This window comes from Dermacentor silvarum, chromosome 6 (genome assembly GCF_013339745.2).
Source record: "Dermacentor silvarum isolate Dsil-2018 chromosome 6, BIME_Dsil_1.4, whole genome shotgun sequence".
Lineage (NCBI taxonomy): Eukaryota > Metazoa > Arthropoda > Arachnida > Ixodida > Ixodidae > Dermacentor > Dermacentor silvarum.
In genome coordinates, this window is record NC_051159.1 from 148,546,254 (window position 1) to 148,563,514 (window position 17,261).

The following is a 17,261-nucleotide window of genomic DNA, read 5'->3' on the forward strand; positions in this document are numbered from 1 at the left end:
GAGCTCCAGTTCGACGGTTCGATCCCGACTGTGGCATGCAATCGCTTTTATAACGGCCGAAATGAAAAAAAAAACAAAAAAAAAACACTCGTGTACTTAGATGTAGATGCGCGTTGAAGAACCCCTAGCTGGTCAAAATTGAACCAGTGTACATCCCCTACTACGGCGTGTCTCGTAAACAGATCGTGGTTCCATCACGCAAACGCCTAGAAATTTAATTTTTGTCTGAAGAGAAACGGTGCGGCAAGAAGCAGGCGACGACGTGTACAGCGAACTCGAAACGTGTTGCGACGCGCGCTCGTAAGTTGCAAGTCATGCTTGCGGCCGAAGCCCAACGCGAATGCCAAGGCGGCCATGGAACCGCGAAGATTCCGTGGGCGAGTTTCATATCGATAAAACGACGGCGACAGCGCTAACGCCATTGCTGGCCAAGAACACAGTGGAAGCATGTGGAAGCTTCTAGAACTTTCCGAGTTCAGCAACTGTATGCCAGCTACGGTTTCTTTTTTTTTTTTCATTTTATTTGTTCCTTTCACTTCACCATCACCAGTCGCGCCGAGCGTGGTGATAACGGTGGCGCGGCCGCTGGCGAGCCAGTGACGTAGTTCGAGAAGAGACCAATGCGAGAAGAGAAGAAGTGGCCGGGCGTATCAACGCATGCGCTAAAGTGCTTAGCATCGTGGTTGTCGTGGCCATATAGCGCACATACGGAGGCTTGGGCCGCCATTTTGCATTTTTCTGTCGACTTCGATGGGCCTCGTGTCGGCTGCCCTCTGCGTCGTACCGTACCCCACGGTCCTGCTGCTCCTAGTTACGCACTAACGGTGGCAGCGCTTGACCAAGTGACACGCTGCGCGAGTTCCAGCCTTAGGCCACACTCTGGAAGAACTATGGCTTCATCACCCCGGGCCTGCAAAATGTGAGGCACGCTTCGAGAGACTTTGTTGCTCCTTCTCGGCAATTCCTCGCCCTCATTTTCCGAACTCCCGGAATGTATGCAACGGCCAGCTGTCAGCCCTTGGGGCATCCCGGTTAAGCCGGCGCAGCGTATAAGTCGCAAGTCGCGCAGGCCGAGTACTCGTTCTTTGTGTGTGTGTGTTCCTACTCGTCGGCGACGCCTGGACCACGAACTGTGGAGGAGCAACTCTGACCGTGGCTGTTAACGGAGGACCTGCGCAGCAACCCCTGGTCACGGCGAGCGTCGTCACGGCGAGCTTCCAGACGTCGAGCGTCGTTAGCGCTCACCAGTTAAGTCCTATAGATGGTCCCAAAGCTGGCGAGGGTGGCGCATGCCTTAGCTAAGTTAACTGTTGAGTTCCACTAGTTAGCGCTCGCTAGGAGTGCTTAGTTACATTTGAAAATTACGTAAAGTTAATTTTGTTGCTTAACTGTAAGCCCGGCCGAGAGTTTTGTGGGCATGGCTGCGGCCACATGGGTCTCCTCCGTGCCGGAATCGAAGGACGGGCCACCGTGTTCGGGGTGGCGGCGTGTGTAGCTTCAGGCTTAGCTGACACAAGGCTTAGCTCACACTAGGCAGGCTAGCTGATAGCCGTCCTCTTTTCGACTGCGGCAGGGACATGGACCCGTTCCGAATTGCACTGCGACCCGACCACTATTTCGTGACAAGGTAGCCCGGGCGCGTCAGTGCTATCGAACGAAATGTGGAATCGGGGGAGCACTCGGAATTGCCTCGCCAGCTTTTAGCTACTAATCATGCTTAATGCAGCCCTCAACGCCGGACGTCGCCTTCGGTTCTCATCGGAGCTCGGCCGGGCAGCAGCGACAGTAAGCGGGCCGTTTCACTGCCGTTGTTGCTGTTCGTGTTTTCCGTGTGTACTTACTGTCCTCGCTGTTTTTCAGAGCATCACTCGTTCCGCGGCCTACCGCGTTCCCTCGTCGGTGTGGTCTTGCTGGCAGGCGAGACCATGGTCACCGCCCTGCGCTACTACGGGTAAGTACCACGTACTGACCACTCGTGCTATACGGCTATATCCTGGAGTGGTTAAGAAACTCTTGTTGTCGTTTCAGGATCCCAACGTTTGCTTTTGATTGCGGCCCACGAGGAAGGATATCCAGTGTGCTGCTCGACATTTGCCATGCTCCCAACGTCCTCCCACAGGAGATGGCCTTGAGCACCACCCGTACAGTGGCTGGCCGCGTTGGCTCCATTGCATTGTATCACCCATGACGTCCTGCTGGCAGACGGGACTTGGTTTGGAGCCCTGCTACTAATGGTAAATATCACTTACGATTCGTACTACCGCTATGTGCTCTTATTAGAATTATTTACAATACTGCCGTTATCGACTAGGAAGATAGCTGGTGGGCACACTGCAGGCACTTTCGCCCTCAGTAGGGCCTACAACGCTCGGCCGCTTTGCCACGTGCCTTCACTCTGTAGCTCCTACTGAGCGCGGTAGTAAATAAAATGAAAATGAAGAAAACAAATTATGGGCGGATCCCGCGCACTATCGCTATCGATGTAAGCGAAGCCTTCTGTGCTGTTTGCTTTGCAACGATAATTTGCGGCGATGTTTTCGTTGCACGTTTACGTTCTTGAGCGTTCAGTGCGATACGAGTGGCAAGTTTGTGTTAAACGTTACCTTGCGTACGTCTGTCTACTTTGAGCACAGGACACAGCAAGATGTAGTCATTGTCTCAACTGCGCCCGGCAGCAGTGTTACTTTAAATGAATTACAGGGGTTTTTATGCCAGACCCACGATTTTAAACATACCTCCACAATATTGTGGCACAGATCCACAACGAGAATTGGCTATGAAGTTGGTGGTGCAACGGCACATGCCCAGAACGGTTGATCGCCCGAGAAGCGGCCGGTGCATTTATAATAAATGAATACAAGTCGGTGTAAAACTTAGCGTTCTACCTAATGTCGTGCATATCTGAGTTAATTATTTCGCCTAAAGAAGCTACGAATTCATAACTTATCTTTCATGTGGGCGTGCGCCATGGCTCGCCTATAATAGCACTGCGCGCACTTTTCAACCGGATTATCGTGTTCCGCTATGTATTTTAGTCCTTGTGCAATTATATTCCGAGCCGCATTATTTAATTGGGAATAAGATCAGAACTTTGACTAACACGACGGCTCCTTTAACAAGGATGACTGCGTGCAGTAATGTTTTCGAAATGACATCAGACGGCGTATTCCAGCAGTCCAATTTCATGCACAGGAATTTTATGCATGTCGCACTATATTAAAGGTCTCTTCAATGCTTTGCCGTCGCAATGAACATCGCATAGTGCGTTATTTACGACACCTGGCTGCTTCGCTGCCGTTTTAGTAAGTACTGTGACATTTGATCGCGTGTCTGCGTTGGTTGGCGCAAACATTCAATTTTTCGTTCAGGGTGGTGATACGTTGTTAATCAAGGGGGTGTTCAGCTGTGAGTTAATGCATATAAAAAAACGTTCACTGGGGTCCCATATCGATTGCTAAGACTTTGACGGTGGAACCTTTAATGCGGTGACGTCATTTCATTTGCGATTGTTTGCTTATGTTGGTTAATTAACTATACATTGGTCGTAATTCGTTTTTTTTTTACTTGCTGTTACGGAATATTTAATTGATCCTTATTAGTATGTACTGCCCTTTGGTACTCTTTAGTCTTAACTTGGCGTAACCATGTCTTATCACGGAGTCTCGAATTGATGTTAAGTAGTCTCTATTACTGTTCGCAACCCCTAATTACTTTTAATCGTAATTCTCAGTTAGTTAGTAATTCGCTTTAGCACGCCTTAATAAAAGTGTTGTATGTCTATGTATTGGTCTTGTTAACTACCTTAATTACTTTCAATTAGTTCTTGGCACTCTTGAATTACTCTAATTTTTTTTGCTATTTGGTGCTTAATTCACTTTTACATGTTGTATTGAACGGTAGGGGTGTAGTGTGCCGCTTTCCGATTTTTGCCACTGCAAGCGTTGTCAACGATGGTCGCATCCTGCGACTAATGTGCCAGTTAAGCCTTTCGCTTTAAAAGGCGCTGATGACTATTAACGCGCACGCACGAGCGCTTATGCTTCATCGCGTGCACACGCGCGCACACAGCGTTCTATTGTGTTAAGCTGCTGAGCACGAGGTCGCGGGATCGAATCCCGGCCACGGCGGCCGCATTTCGATGGGCGCGAAGTGCGAAAGCACCCGTGTACTTATATTTAGGTGCACGTTAAAGAACTCCAGGTGGTCCAAATTGCCGGCGTCCCCCACTGCGGCGTGCCTCATAATCGTGGTTTTGGCACGTAAAACCCCACAATTTTTATTTTGACACAGCGTTTTAGACCGCATTCGCACAACCCCCTGAGAACGCTAAAAGGCACCCAACGCTATTCTTGTGGATCGAGGCAACAGCTATTTAGATGCACTGGGGAACGAGGCGTGCTTGCTAGGGGGACCGCGCATGCGCAGACCCTGGCACTACTTTTTCACCGGCGCACTCTGCCGGTGAAAGGCCACCGGTCCGGCTTTCCGAGTTATTTTGTGGGCTACTGTACAGTGTTCCACACGTGTAGCTGCTCAGAGTTGCGCCAGGTAATCCAACGAAATAGTGTGGCAGGAAGCAGCTTGTGGCGTTGCGCTCTTGCGCAACCCAAGTCGCATCCAACCGCTCCGCTTGCCCCACGCGCGCAGGCAGAACCGACGCGAACAGTAGCTGCAGATTGTAGTTGAACGGGTTAATTGCCACCTGAGTGCTGGTAGCGCTGCTAATGCCGATGCCTTGTTGAACAAGGAATTAAAGCAGCGAATACGCATACAGAGCAAAGAAGCACACAGGAAGATCCTAGTTGAGTAGGTTGATAGTAAAACCAGCACCGTCCTGTGCTCTTTGCTCTGCGTATGCGTCTAGTTATCTCGTTTAATTCCTTGTTCAATATGTACCAATTCACCCGGCACTTTACCTTACTGCGCCCATGCCTCATTGTTTCAGAATCTTGACCTCTGCTTTCGGTTGCAGCCCACGAGTAGGGTATCCAGTGTGCTGCTCCACGTTTGCCATCCTCCCAACGCCCTCCCACAGGAGATGGCCTTGAGCACCACTCGTACCGTGGCCGACCGTGCTACCTCGCCGCCGGTGTGCGGTCTTGCTGGCAAACGAGAATGCTCATCGCCCTGCACTGCTAACGTGTAAGAACCGCGTACACATGACTTGTACTACTGCGACTGTCCCCGAGTGGTTAGATAAGCTTCGTTGTTTATTTCAGTTTCATCTTCCCTTCCAGTTACAAATATTTGCTTGAAACTCATTTGCAAAATATACTACAAAGGGAAAAGCAACCGAGGAAAACCAGCGACCTAACATGCTTGTCTTTATCTGACTGGGTCCCTGTCCTCAATATTTTGTACTCCCGAGCGACAACGGTAACATACCGTTGTCACTAAAATAAAAGTGAATGGAATATAAATTTTGATGCGGCTCTAGCGATCAACTAACAAATCAACAAAAAATGCATTTCTCATGAGGTAAACTGAGTTCAAGACATCGCATACTTAAACTTAACGTACTATAAGCAATTAGGCAAAGAAAACCGACTAACCGATTCTTGCGTAAGCTAAACTACGCAGGAAAAATAGTCTGGCATCAAAAAAAAAAAAGGAAATTGGCAAGGTTTGTGTTACCTAAGCCTTGAGGAAAGAAATTATCAATAGGAAGATTGGTCCCTTCACAGATCTCTAAAGTAGCTTTGTCTCGCGGGCTCAGCTTGTTAATTTGAGTTTCAAGATAGCTATCATTCAAGAAAGTAGAGATCTAGAAGCCAAGGCTGTCTGCCATAATTTGTCCTTAGTTAATCGTTAACATTTCTGAGCTGGAACGTTTTTATCAAGTTTAATTTTTTGGAACTCTAAACCTCGGTTTAAATACAGGGTGTTTCAGCGAACACTTTCAAAAAATTTTAAAGGTTGCCTGTGGCAGATAGCACAATTTTACTTCATGAGCGGGTCTACTCGAAGAGGCGGACATAACTCACACAAGAAAATTGAAATGCAGTCGACTAATTAACAAAAAATTACTATTTTTTACAAATTACCTTACGGCCCGTGTTGCAATTCACAGATTCTAGCCGTGCAGTTCGCAAGGCGGAACCACTTGAAACGAATTCTCAGGATGACAGCAGTTTCGATATATTAATTCCCGAACTTTGCGGAGAAATGCATTGGCGTTCCGGTTACTTTCGTGCTTCAGGGCATAAATCGACATTCTAAGAAAGTAACTGGAACACCAGTGCATTTCTCCGCAAAGTTCGGGAATATCTCGAAACTGGTGGCATCCTGAGAATTCGTTCCAAGTGGATCCGCCTTGCGAACTCCACGGCTAGAATTTGTAAATTGCAATATGGGTCATAAAACTTAGTGATTTGTTAATTAGTCAAGCTCAAGTGCTTTGATCCCATGGAGATACGTACATTGTGTATGATTTCAAGGTGGGGCCCTACAACTCGCAGTTGCGAAGGAGGCCCCTATGTTGTATGCTGTTATATAAACGCTAGAGCGCGTGAGAGAAAAAAGAAAACTGAGACGGTACAAATATGGTACATACTCGTTAAGGAAGTGACACGAGCATAAAAGCGAAGGTTAGTTTAGTAGATGATTGTTGTGCTGTTAGATCTGTTAGTAATTTATTCCAGAGCTGTGAAGCGGCATGCGAGAATGTAAATGATCCATAATTAGTACGATATTTTGGAACGGTTTGCGTTTCAGGTTACTGATCGTAATGGGCATGTGCTATTTCGATTTATTTTTACAGAAGGGCATATAGGCCGATGAGGATGATAGGGTAATTGTGCATGCTATTGTAAAGCAAAACTAGAACGGAGTAATCAGTGCAATGTTTCACAGGTAGTATATTAATAGGTAGGCAAATTTGATCGAGTCCGTTCTTTTTAGGAAGAGAATAGCTCGAAGCGCTGTATCTTGTGCTGCAATAATTGGCAGTCAAGTGCTGGGGTACGTGATTTCGTATATGGTAATAGCATACGTAATACGCGAATGTATAAAACTGACAAAGTGTACGCAGTGTGTTCAAAAGAAAAATGTAACGTAATTAATAATCTTCGGATTTTCATATAGACGGTTGGTGTAGTTTCATGCTACTGCCACTTTAGTTAACTGTCGGAGTTAATGAAATTAAAAAATTTGCAGGTGCAAGTTCGAATCGGCTAGCGCAAAACAGGGGTAATTGGAGATCGCAGGGAGAGGCCTTCGTCCTGCAGCGGACATAGATATAGGCTGATGAGTTAACTATCGAGCTAGACGCCTAAAAAATTCGTCTCCTTAACCCTTTGCAAATGAGAGTTGTTGAAGTTCAATAATTTAGTTTCATTAGTCGGGTGTTTTTTACGTCGAAAACCAAGGTCTTAAAAAAATTCTAAAACCTCCTTGGCGAAAACTATAGGTACTTTTTTGTGTTTGCGAGTAGACAGACTGAAGCCAGATAGTTTTCGCAGGACATCATTCCTTTTTTTTTTTTTTTTTTTTGAAAGATCTGTTTTCGTACCAGCTGTCGTGAAAATATTGGTATCGCCCACATATCAAATGCAGTTGATTGTGCATTTCAATTTTTTGTTCATGTAATGCCCGCCTCTTCGAATATACCAGCTGCTGAACTAGAATTGGGCTATCTTCGGCAACCTTTAAAATTTTACGTGTCCGCTGAAACGCCCTGTATATACAGGGTTTTTTTTTTTTTTTAGCTGCACCAAATTTTTTAAATTGGAAAAATATATATATTGGTCATGTTATATTTACCATTCGAGTGTACGGATTGGCGGCCTCTAGATACACAGCAATTTCCGCACTTACGTGCGTAATTGGGAAAGTTATGGTAATTAACTCTCTAATTATCAACAGTAGGTGGTTACAGTAAATGAATACTTTGGGCCCCGTCCTCGACACTACCTATCCCAACGATCAAATTTTGAATAGCGGAGTTCATGTGGGAGCTAGGCGAACAATTAGTTCCCCTTGGCAGGGTCCTTGAAACCGAAACTAACCGCGAAAAGAGCGTCTGTGTCGCTCTATAGCACATAACATCTATAGCAACTTCGACGACTCTCCTAACCGCATATTTGGTTTTATATCCGCTAATTCATCACAAAACATCATTGATGTCAACCGCGCACAAAAGCACTTTTTAGGTTAGTGGTATACAAGTGATGTCATACGTATATAAAGGAAACCCAAAAGCTGCCTTAATGAGCCCTGTGGTGCACCTGTAGTCGCCGAGATTAGCCTGGACGATGCTGAAGTGTAACATACTGCTTACCATTTTGCAGATAGCTTCTAAGCTGGTCTAGCCCCCACCTTCCAATTCCGTGAGAAGACTACTTACTGAAAAGTACTCAGGCTGAATGGAAGGGCTTAGGTCCAGGAATGTTGCCACTGTTCACAACCTCTGTTCGATTTAATAAGCTCCTTTGTTGGGAGTAGGGCAAGCTCAGTCGACTTATCCTGTTGACAACCAAGTTGCACTGGCGAAATTCCTGCTTTTTCAAAAACCCGAGGAATCTTTCATGCAGTGCACGTTCAGATATATTAAGTGGAAATGCTGAGTATGAATATTGTTACAGAATCCCAACGTCTGCTTTCGATTGCGGCCTACGAGTAGGAAGGACATCAGTATCCTTGCCATCCTCCCAACGTCCCACTGGAGATGGCCTTGAGCACTACTCGCTCCGTGGCAGTCCGGGCATGTTACATTGCATTCCCTCACCGATGGCGGCCTCCAGGCAGACGGGACTTGCTCCCACTGCTGGTGAGTATCGCGTACAGACGACTCGTACATCGGCTATGTCCTCGAGTGGTTAACAATGAGCCCTCTGTCGTTTCGTGTTTCCAGATGATCGTTTTCGATGGCGGTGCACGAGGACATTCAAGGCAGTGTTTCCAAAAGGTGGGAAATTGTTTGACGTCAGAAATGCTTTAATTTTTTTTTTTTTGTGGTGCATGGTACCACATGTGGCAATAGTAATTGCTTTTGTTAGTATCCAATCGAATTCAAGCAAATGCGACATGCCCTAACTGCTACAGACGCTGTTTTGCATAGTTTCTAAATGATAACATCGACATCGTATGTGTGGCCAGCTTTGGTTACGCTTTCTACAGCTGACAGAAGTTTCAAAGACGCATTGCATAAGGCTCACGTAAGCGACTTTAGTGAGTTTTGTTTGGGTTGCTGTGCAGGTAAGACCAAATGTTGGAAGTGTCAGCGACGCTCCTTGGAGGATCCTTTGTTAAAAAGTGGAGTTGCTTTCAGTTAAGGGTGCTGACTACTAGCTTAATGCGTTTTGTTCCATCATTGCGTGTTCAGCAGAAACCTACCCATGTATCAAAGTGAACATTGAGTGATATCCATTTCATTTTTTCGGGCAAGTATGATGCTTGAAACATGCGTATGTGAAGCGGGAAGTACAACTGAATTTACGGATTGCTTGATTAAGATAATAAAATGCTTGAAAGCGTGAACGTCTGGCAATAACGCTTGATTTCTTATGTTTGAAAGAGAAACATTTTATTAAAGGCACTGCACGTGGTTTCGGAACTCCTTTTAAACTGCCGGTCACCCAGGAGCATTTATGTGGGACTCAATCTTGTTCGAAGATTGCTTGTCGAATGCCTATTAATTTTTCACGTCAGTGTGGAAGGAATTCATTATAAATTCCAGATGCTCCGAACGTAGCCTTCTCGCTGCTTATTTTTTTTTTCTGAATAAATGTGTTCATGTGGTCAAGCAATGGGAACTTTCAGGAATACACATGACAATTTGGCTGCAGTGGTTCCAGCACTAACCTAGATAAGTATTTTCTTGCCTACGTTCCAGATGCGATAACATTGAACGGCAATCGTCGGCCGATGTGCTCAGGTGGACAGCCATGGGACAACTGCGAACATCGAAGTCTGAGCGTGGCCACAAACTGAGGGCCTGCGGACCAGCGAGATTCTCAGCGAGATTCTTTCTGCGCGACGAGCTTAAATGCTCAACAAGTAAGGTGCCAGATGGTCCCCAAGCTGGCGAGGGTGGCGCACGCCTTAGCGAAGTTAACTGAGTTCCACTAGTTAGCGCTCGCTATGAGTGCATAGCCATTTGAAAATTACGTACGGTTTTGTTGCTTAATTGTAAGCCCGAGAGTTTTGTGGGCATGGCTGCGGCCACATGGGTCTCCTCCGTGCCGGAATCGAAGGACGGGCCACCGTGTTCGGGGTGGCGGCGTGTGTAGCTTCAGGCTTAGCTGACACAAGGCTTAGCTCACACTAGGCAGGCTAGCTGATAGCCGTCCTCTTTTCGACTGCGGCATGGACATGGACCCGTTCCGAATTGCACTGCGACCCGACCACTATTTCGTGACAAGATAGCCCGGGCGCGTCAGTGCTATCGAACGAAATGTGGAATCGGGGAAGCACTTGGAATTGCCTCGCCAGCTTGTAGCTACTAATCATGCTTAATGCAGCCCTCATCGCCGGACGTCGCCTTCGGTTCTCATCGGAGCTCGGCCGGGCAGCAGCGACAGTAAGCGGGCCGTTTCGCTGCCGTTGTTGCTGTTCGTGTTTTCCGTGTGTACTTAATGTCCTCTGTTTTTCAGAGAATCACTCGTTCCGCGGCCTACCGCGTTCCCTCGTCGGTGTGGTCTTGCTGGCAGGCGAGGCCAGGGTCATCGCCCTGCACTACTACGGGTAAGTACCACGTACTGACTACTCGTGCTATACGGCTATATCCTGGAGTGGTTAAGAAAAAAGCCTTGTTGGTCATTTCAGGATCCCAACGTTTGCTTTTGATTGCGGCCCACGAGTATGAAGGATATTCAGTGTGCTGCTCGACGTTTGCCATCCTCCCAACTTCCTCCCACAGGGGATGGCCTTGAGCACCACCCGTGCACTGGCTGGCCGCGTTGGCTCCATTGCATTATACCACCCATGACGTCCTGCTGGCAGAGGGGACTTGGTTTGGAGCCCTGCTACTAATGGTAAATATCACTTACGATTCGTACTACCGCTATGTGCTCTTATTAGAATTATTTACAATACTGCCGTTATCGACTAGGAAGATAGCTGGTGGGCACACTGCACGAACTTCCGCCCTCAGTAGGACCTACAACGCTCGGCCGCTTTGCCACGCGCCTTCATTCTGTAGCTCCTACTGAACGCGGTAGTAAATAAAATGAAAATGAAAAAAAAAATTATGTGGATCCCGCGCACTACCGGTATCGATGTAAGCGAAGCCTTCTGTGATGTTCGCGCTGACGATAATTTGTGCGATGTTTACGTTGAATGTTCACGTTCTTCAGCGTTCAGTGCGATACGAGTGGCGAGTTCGTGTTAAACGTTACCTTGCGTACGTCTGTCTACGTTGGGCAAAGGACACAGCAAGACGTGTCCTATTAACAATGTCGCACAAGCGACATCGTTAATAGCCGGCTAGGAGGTTGGCGTAGTCATTGTCTCACAACTGCGCGGGGCAGAAGTGTTACTTTAAATGAATTACGGGGCTTTATGTGCCAGACCCGTAATCTTAAACATACCCGCACAATATTGTGGCAAATAACCACGAGGGAGTGGCCATGAAGTGGATGGTGCAACAGCACATGCCTAGAACGGGGGATTGCCTGAGAAGCGGCCGATGCATTTAAAATAACTGAAGGAATACAAGCCAATTAATCTAACACTTCGCGTAACACAGGTATACGCCTGCTTTCATTGCGCGAAAGACGCGCAATGTGAGCTATAGCGAGCGCGCGCGCTGTTATGCAGCGGAATCTTCAAACGCACGTGCAATCATTGTGTCGTATTCTAGTCGGAATCTGCATTCATTCTAAGAGTCGTGTTTTCTGGATAGCTTGCGTGGATGGAATCCGTGAGCGTTTATAACCTTGTGGTTACCGTTGAGTAATGCTGTACTTTTAATTATTTCTAATGTCTTAAATATCTGAGTTAATTATTTCGCCTAAAGAAACTATGAATTCATAGCTTATCTTTCATGTGGGCGTGTGCCACGGCTCGCCTATAATAGCATTGTGCGCACTTTTCAACCGAATTATCGTGTTCCGCTATGTATTTTAGTCCTTGTGCAATTATATTCAGAGTTGCATTTACTACTTGGGAGTAAGATCAGAACTTTGACTATAACACGACGGCTCCTTTAACAAGGATGAATGCGTGCAGTAATAAGTTTTCAAAATGATGTCAGACGGCATATTCCAACACGCTAATTTAAGCACAGGAATTTCATGCATGCCGCACTATATAAAGGTCTCTTCAATGCTTTGTATATAGTCGCAATGAACATCGCATAGTGCGTTATTTATTTACGACACCTGGCTGCTTCGCTGCCGTTTTAGTAAGGAGTACTGTGACATTTGATCGCGTGTCTGCGTTGGTTGGCGCAAACATTCAATTTTTCGTTCAGAGTGGTGATACGTTGTTAATCGAGGGGGTGTTCAGCTGTGAGGTAAATGCATTTGAAAAAAAAAAAAACGTTCGTTGGGGTCCCATATCGATTGCGAAGACTGACGGCGGAACCTTTAATGCGGTGACGTCATTTGATTTGCGATTGTTTGCTTATGTTGGTTATTTAATATTCATTGGTCGCAATTCGGTTTCTTTTACTTGCTGTTACGGAATATTTTATTCATCCTTATTAGTATGTACTGCTCTTTGGAACTCCTTAGTCTTAATTTGGCGTAACCAGTCTTATCACGGACTCTCGAATTGATGTTAAGTAGTCTCTATTACTGTTCGCAACCCCTAACTACTTTTAATTAATCGTAATTCTTTAGTTAGTAATTCGCTTTAGCACGCCTTAATAAAGGTGTTGTATGTCTGTGTATTGGTCTTGTTAACTACCTTAATTACTTTTAATTCTTGGCACTCTTGAATTACTCCAAATTTTTAGCTATTTGGTGCTTAATTCACTTTTACATGCTTCATTGAACGGTAGACGTGTAGTATGCCGCTTTCTGATTTTTGCTGCCGCAAGTGTTGACGATGGTCACCATTCGCGACTAATGAGCCAGTTAAGCCATTCGCTTTAAAAGGCGCCAATGCCCATTAGCGCGCACGCACGAGCAAAGCATATACTAAATCGCGTGCACACGCGCGCACAGTGATTTATAGGGCGCATCCGCACAGCCCACCATGTGACAACGCTAAAAGCACCCAACTCTTCTTTTGGAGCCCAACACCTATTTAGAGGCAGTAGTGCACCAAGTTGGGCTAGTTGGTTGAAGTTCATTTTGGAAATATTTTGAATTGCACTATAAGCAGGGACAGAGGACGAAAGAGACAACACGTGGGCAGATATTTAGATGCACTTGGGAGCGAGGCGAGCTTGCTAGGGAGGCCGTTCTTGCGAAGTCCGAGGGTCCTAGCGACCGCGATGGTTCCATGGATGGTGTCGTGCAGGGATAAGGAGGGTCCAGTGTGATCAGACAATGGTTTTATATACAAATGTACACCATTTTACAAGATGGGCTCCATTATATTGGAGTCGTCTACATGCTAACATGATTGCACGTTCTAGCGTTTACATCTGAGTGTCCACATGGTCGAGCGTTTAATAGGTCGAGCGTCTCGGAACACGTCAGGACCCCCCATTGCACCCAAGGTGTCTGCTTATAAAACAGTCGTCTTCCGTAGGTGACCCGCTAGGGAATTGATGACCTTGGCGCGGCCAATCAGAGGGGTCGTATTGTTCACAGAACTCCACCTCTGATGTTGCTCCCTCGCATTTGCCACGGCTGCGTGGCCATCTGGGAAACAGAGCTCGTCGCCGTTCCCACGGTAGTAATTCCCCGAAGTTGGCCCCTCGCATCAATCAGTGGCGGTCGGGTGTGGGGCACTGTCGCCAGGTAGGCGGCCGCTGACTAAGGGGGTGGCATTGGGGGGAAAACACTCAAAGGTTGCGCACTGCCGATTTAGGGTGCGTGTTTGCCCGTCACCATCGGTGTTGGGCCCTGTCGCCGTCTCGGCGACGCTGATGAAAGGGCCTGCCTCGATAGAGAGCCAAAGACTGCTCCCTGCCAATTCGAGACGCACCAGGCATAACAACGTGCATGCGCAGACCCTGGCACTGCATTTTCACCGGCGCGCTCCGCCGGCGAAAGGCCACCGGTCCGGCGTTCAGTTATTTTGTGGGCGCCTGTACAGTGTTCCACACGTGTAGCTGTTGAGAGTTATTCCAGGTAATCCAACGAAATAGTGTACGTGGCAGGAAGCAGCTTGTGGCGTTGCGCTCTTGCGCAGCCCAAGTCGCATCGAAGCGCTCCGCTCATCCCACGCGCGCAGGCAGAACCGTCGCGAACAGTAGCCACAGTATGTAGTTGAACGGGTTAATTGCCACCCGAGTGCTGGTAGCGCTGCTAATGCCCATGCCTTATTGAACACGGAATTAAACCAGTGAATATGCATACAGCAAAGAAGCGCACAGGAAGATCCTAGTTGAGTCAGTTGATGGTAAAACCAGCATCGTCCTGGGCCGGTATTTTGTAGCGATGCCTTTAATGTCATAATGCCTTTTCACGCTTATCGCGCTTTGTCAGTGGTCGGAGCGACGGTCCGCTCGCATTATCAACGGGATCAGCCGGCCGTGAGCGGTGGGTAATAAGACTGGAGTAGAATAAGTCATAATGCCTTGCCACAAAATCGCGGCCCTATGCTCTTTGCTCTACGTATGCGTCTAGTTAAATTGTGTAATTCCTTGTTCATTATGTACCAACTCGCTCGGCACTTGACCTTATTGCGCCTATGCCTTATTGTTTCAGAATCTTGACCTCAGCTTTCGGTGGCGGCCCTCCAGTACGATATCCAGTGTGCTGCTCCACGTTTGCCATCCTCCCAACGTCCCCACATGAGATGGCCTTGAGCACCAGTTGTACCGTGGCCGACCGCGCTCCAACGCCGGTGTGCGGTCTTGATAGCAGACGAGACTGCTCATCACCCTGCACCACTACGTGTAAGTACTCGGTACCCATGACACGTACTACGGCTGTCCTCGAGTGGTTAAAATAAGCCTCGTGGTTTCATTTTCATTTTTTCAGTGTAATCTTCGCTTCTAGGTGCAAATATTTATGCTCATTTGGAAGGCAGATACATTTAATATTGGCGGTAGATGACGGAGTCATCAGCGAACAACCTAACTGAGGAAAGGTTAGCGGGCAAGTCGTTGATGTATATTAAAAAAAAAGTAATGGACTTGGGGGGACACCGGACGTGACGTCGCAAAGGTTGGACGAAATGTTGACCACTGTAAATTGCTGACGCGAAGACAGTTACGAAGCTAAGACAGTGTTAATCTATACAAAGGGCAGACAACTTGAAAATCAAACGGCAATGAGGTACAGTATTGAACGCCTTAGCGAAAACGAGGAAGACGCAATCGGTTTGATCGTTAGTGTTCATGTTGAAGCGAAGGTCAGTCGTGAATTTCTATAACTGAGTGTCACATGAGTAGCCTTTTCTGAATTTATGCTTATGAGAAAGTTATTTGATTCAAGGTAACCATAGACATAAGCTATAATATGTTAAATTTGCAGCATATGCATGTTAAATAGGTGGATAATTACGGGGTGAGTACCTGTCACCAGATTTAAATAGGGGAACTATACCTTACCAATTTTCTAATCCTTGGGCAGCTCACCTGATAGACTGGTTAAATAGAATACACAGAAAGCAACTGGTAAGCTGCATTCATTATGCGTGACAGCATCATGTTTAACTTTTTTAACATGCTCATTCTAAGATCAAATCATGTAAAACAGAATCCAAAAAGATTGTTTGTGCTCCCTGTTATCAATAGATATAAAGATCAAAAAGATTTACTCCCGAGCTGCGAGACTTAAATTCGTACTTTGTTTTATTGACATTCAGTAGAAGCTCGTTTACATCTGTCAACTTTGACAACTCTCTTAACCACCTATTTGCTTTTATTTCTGTTAATTCACCAGAAAAGAAAACATCCATGTCATCCACGTACAAAAGCCTCTTTTCGGTTAGTAAGATGCAAGTGATACCATGCATATATAAAGGAAAACCAAAAGCTGCCCTAATGAGCGTCGTAGTGCACCTGTAGTCACCGAGATTACACTGGGCTCATAATCGTCCGGTGTAGCATATTGCTTACCATTTTACAGATAGCTTCTAATCAGCTGTAGCCCGCACCCTCTAATTCCATAAGACGGCTTACTGAAAAGTACTCAGACTGAATCGAAGGCTTTCTTAGGTCCAGGAATGTTTCTACTGCTCACAACCTTTGTTCGATATTCATAAGCTTCTTTGTTTGCAGTAGGGCTAGCTCAGTCGATTTATCCTGTAGACAACCAAGCTGCGGTGGCGAAATTCATGCTTTTCAAAAACCCGAGGAATCTTTCGTGCAGTACAGATTCAGATATATTAGTGGAAATGCTGAGTGTGAATATTGTTGTTACAGAATCCCAACGTCTGCTTTCGATTGTGGCCTACGAGTAGGAAGGACATCAGTGTCCTTGCCATCCTCCCAACGTCCCACAGGAGATGGCCTTGAGCACCACTCGCACCGTGGCAGACCGTGCTTGTTGCATTGCATTCCCTCACCGATGGCGGCCTCCAGGCAGACGGGACTTTCTCCTACTACTGGTGAGTATCGCGTACAGGCGACTCGTACATAGGCTATGTCCTCGAGTGGTTAAGAATCAGCCCTCCGTTTCATGTTTCCAGATGTTCGTTTTCGATGGCGGTGCACGAGGACATTCCAGGCAGTGTTTCCAAAAGGTGGGAAATTGTTTGACGTAAGAAATGCTTTGTCCATTTTTTGTGGTGCAGGGTACCACCAGTGGCAATAGTGGGGGTAATAATAGTTTTGTTATTAGCCAATCGAATTTAAGTCAATGCGACATGCCCTAACCGTTACAGACGCTGTTTTGCATAGTTTCTAAATCTGAACATCGACATCGTATGTGTGGCCCGCTTTCGTTACCCTTTTTACGGGTGACTAGAAGTTGCAAAGAAAGACATTGCATAAGGCTCACGTAAGCGGCTTTAGTGAGTTGTTTGGGTTGCAGTGCAGGCAAGGCCAAATGTTGGAAGAAGTGTTAGTGACGCTGCTTGGAGGGTCCTTTGTTCAAGGCTGGAGTTGTTTCAGTTAAGGGTGACTTCTAGCTTAATGCGTTTTGTGTCATCATTGCGTGTTCAGGAGAAACGTACCCATGTATCAAACTGAATATTGAGTGATATCTATTTCATTTTCTCAGGCAAGTACGATGCTTAAAACATGCTTATGTGAA

At 46.5% G+C, this 17,261-nt stretch overlaps 1 protein-coding gene across 2 annotated transcripts in view; it reads left to right on the forward strand.

Moving 5' to 3' along the window:
- The first annotated feature begins 672 nt into the window (after nt 1-672).
- The window catches only part of LOC119456199 (uncharacterized), a 30,439-nt gene continuing 13,850 nt past the window's right edge, over nt 673-17,261 (forward strand). Inside the window, exons 1-6 of one of the 2 annotated variants that reach the window (XM_049669597.1) lie at nt 673-1,785; nt 1,861-1,951; nt 2,029-2,234; nt 14,766-14,956; nt 16,430-16,614; nt 16,696-16,749. The gene's annotated coding sequence lies outside the window, so the exon portion shown is untranslated. The remainder of the gene's footprint in view (nt 1,786-1,860; nt 1,952-2,028; nt 2,235-14,765; nt 14,957-16,429; nt 16,615-16,695; nt 16,750-17,261) is intronic. The other variant, XM_037717825.2, reaches the window with a different exon arrangement.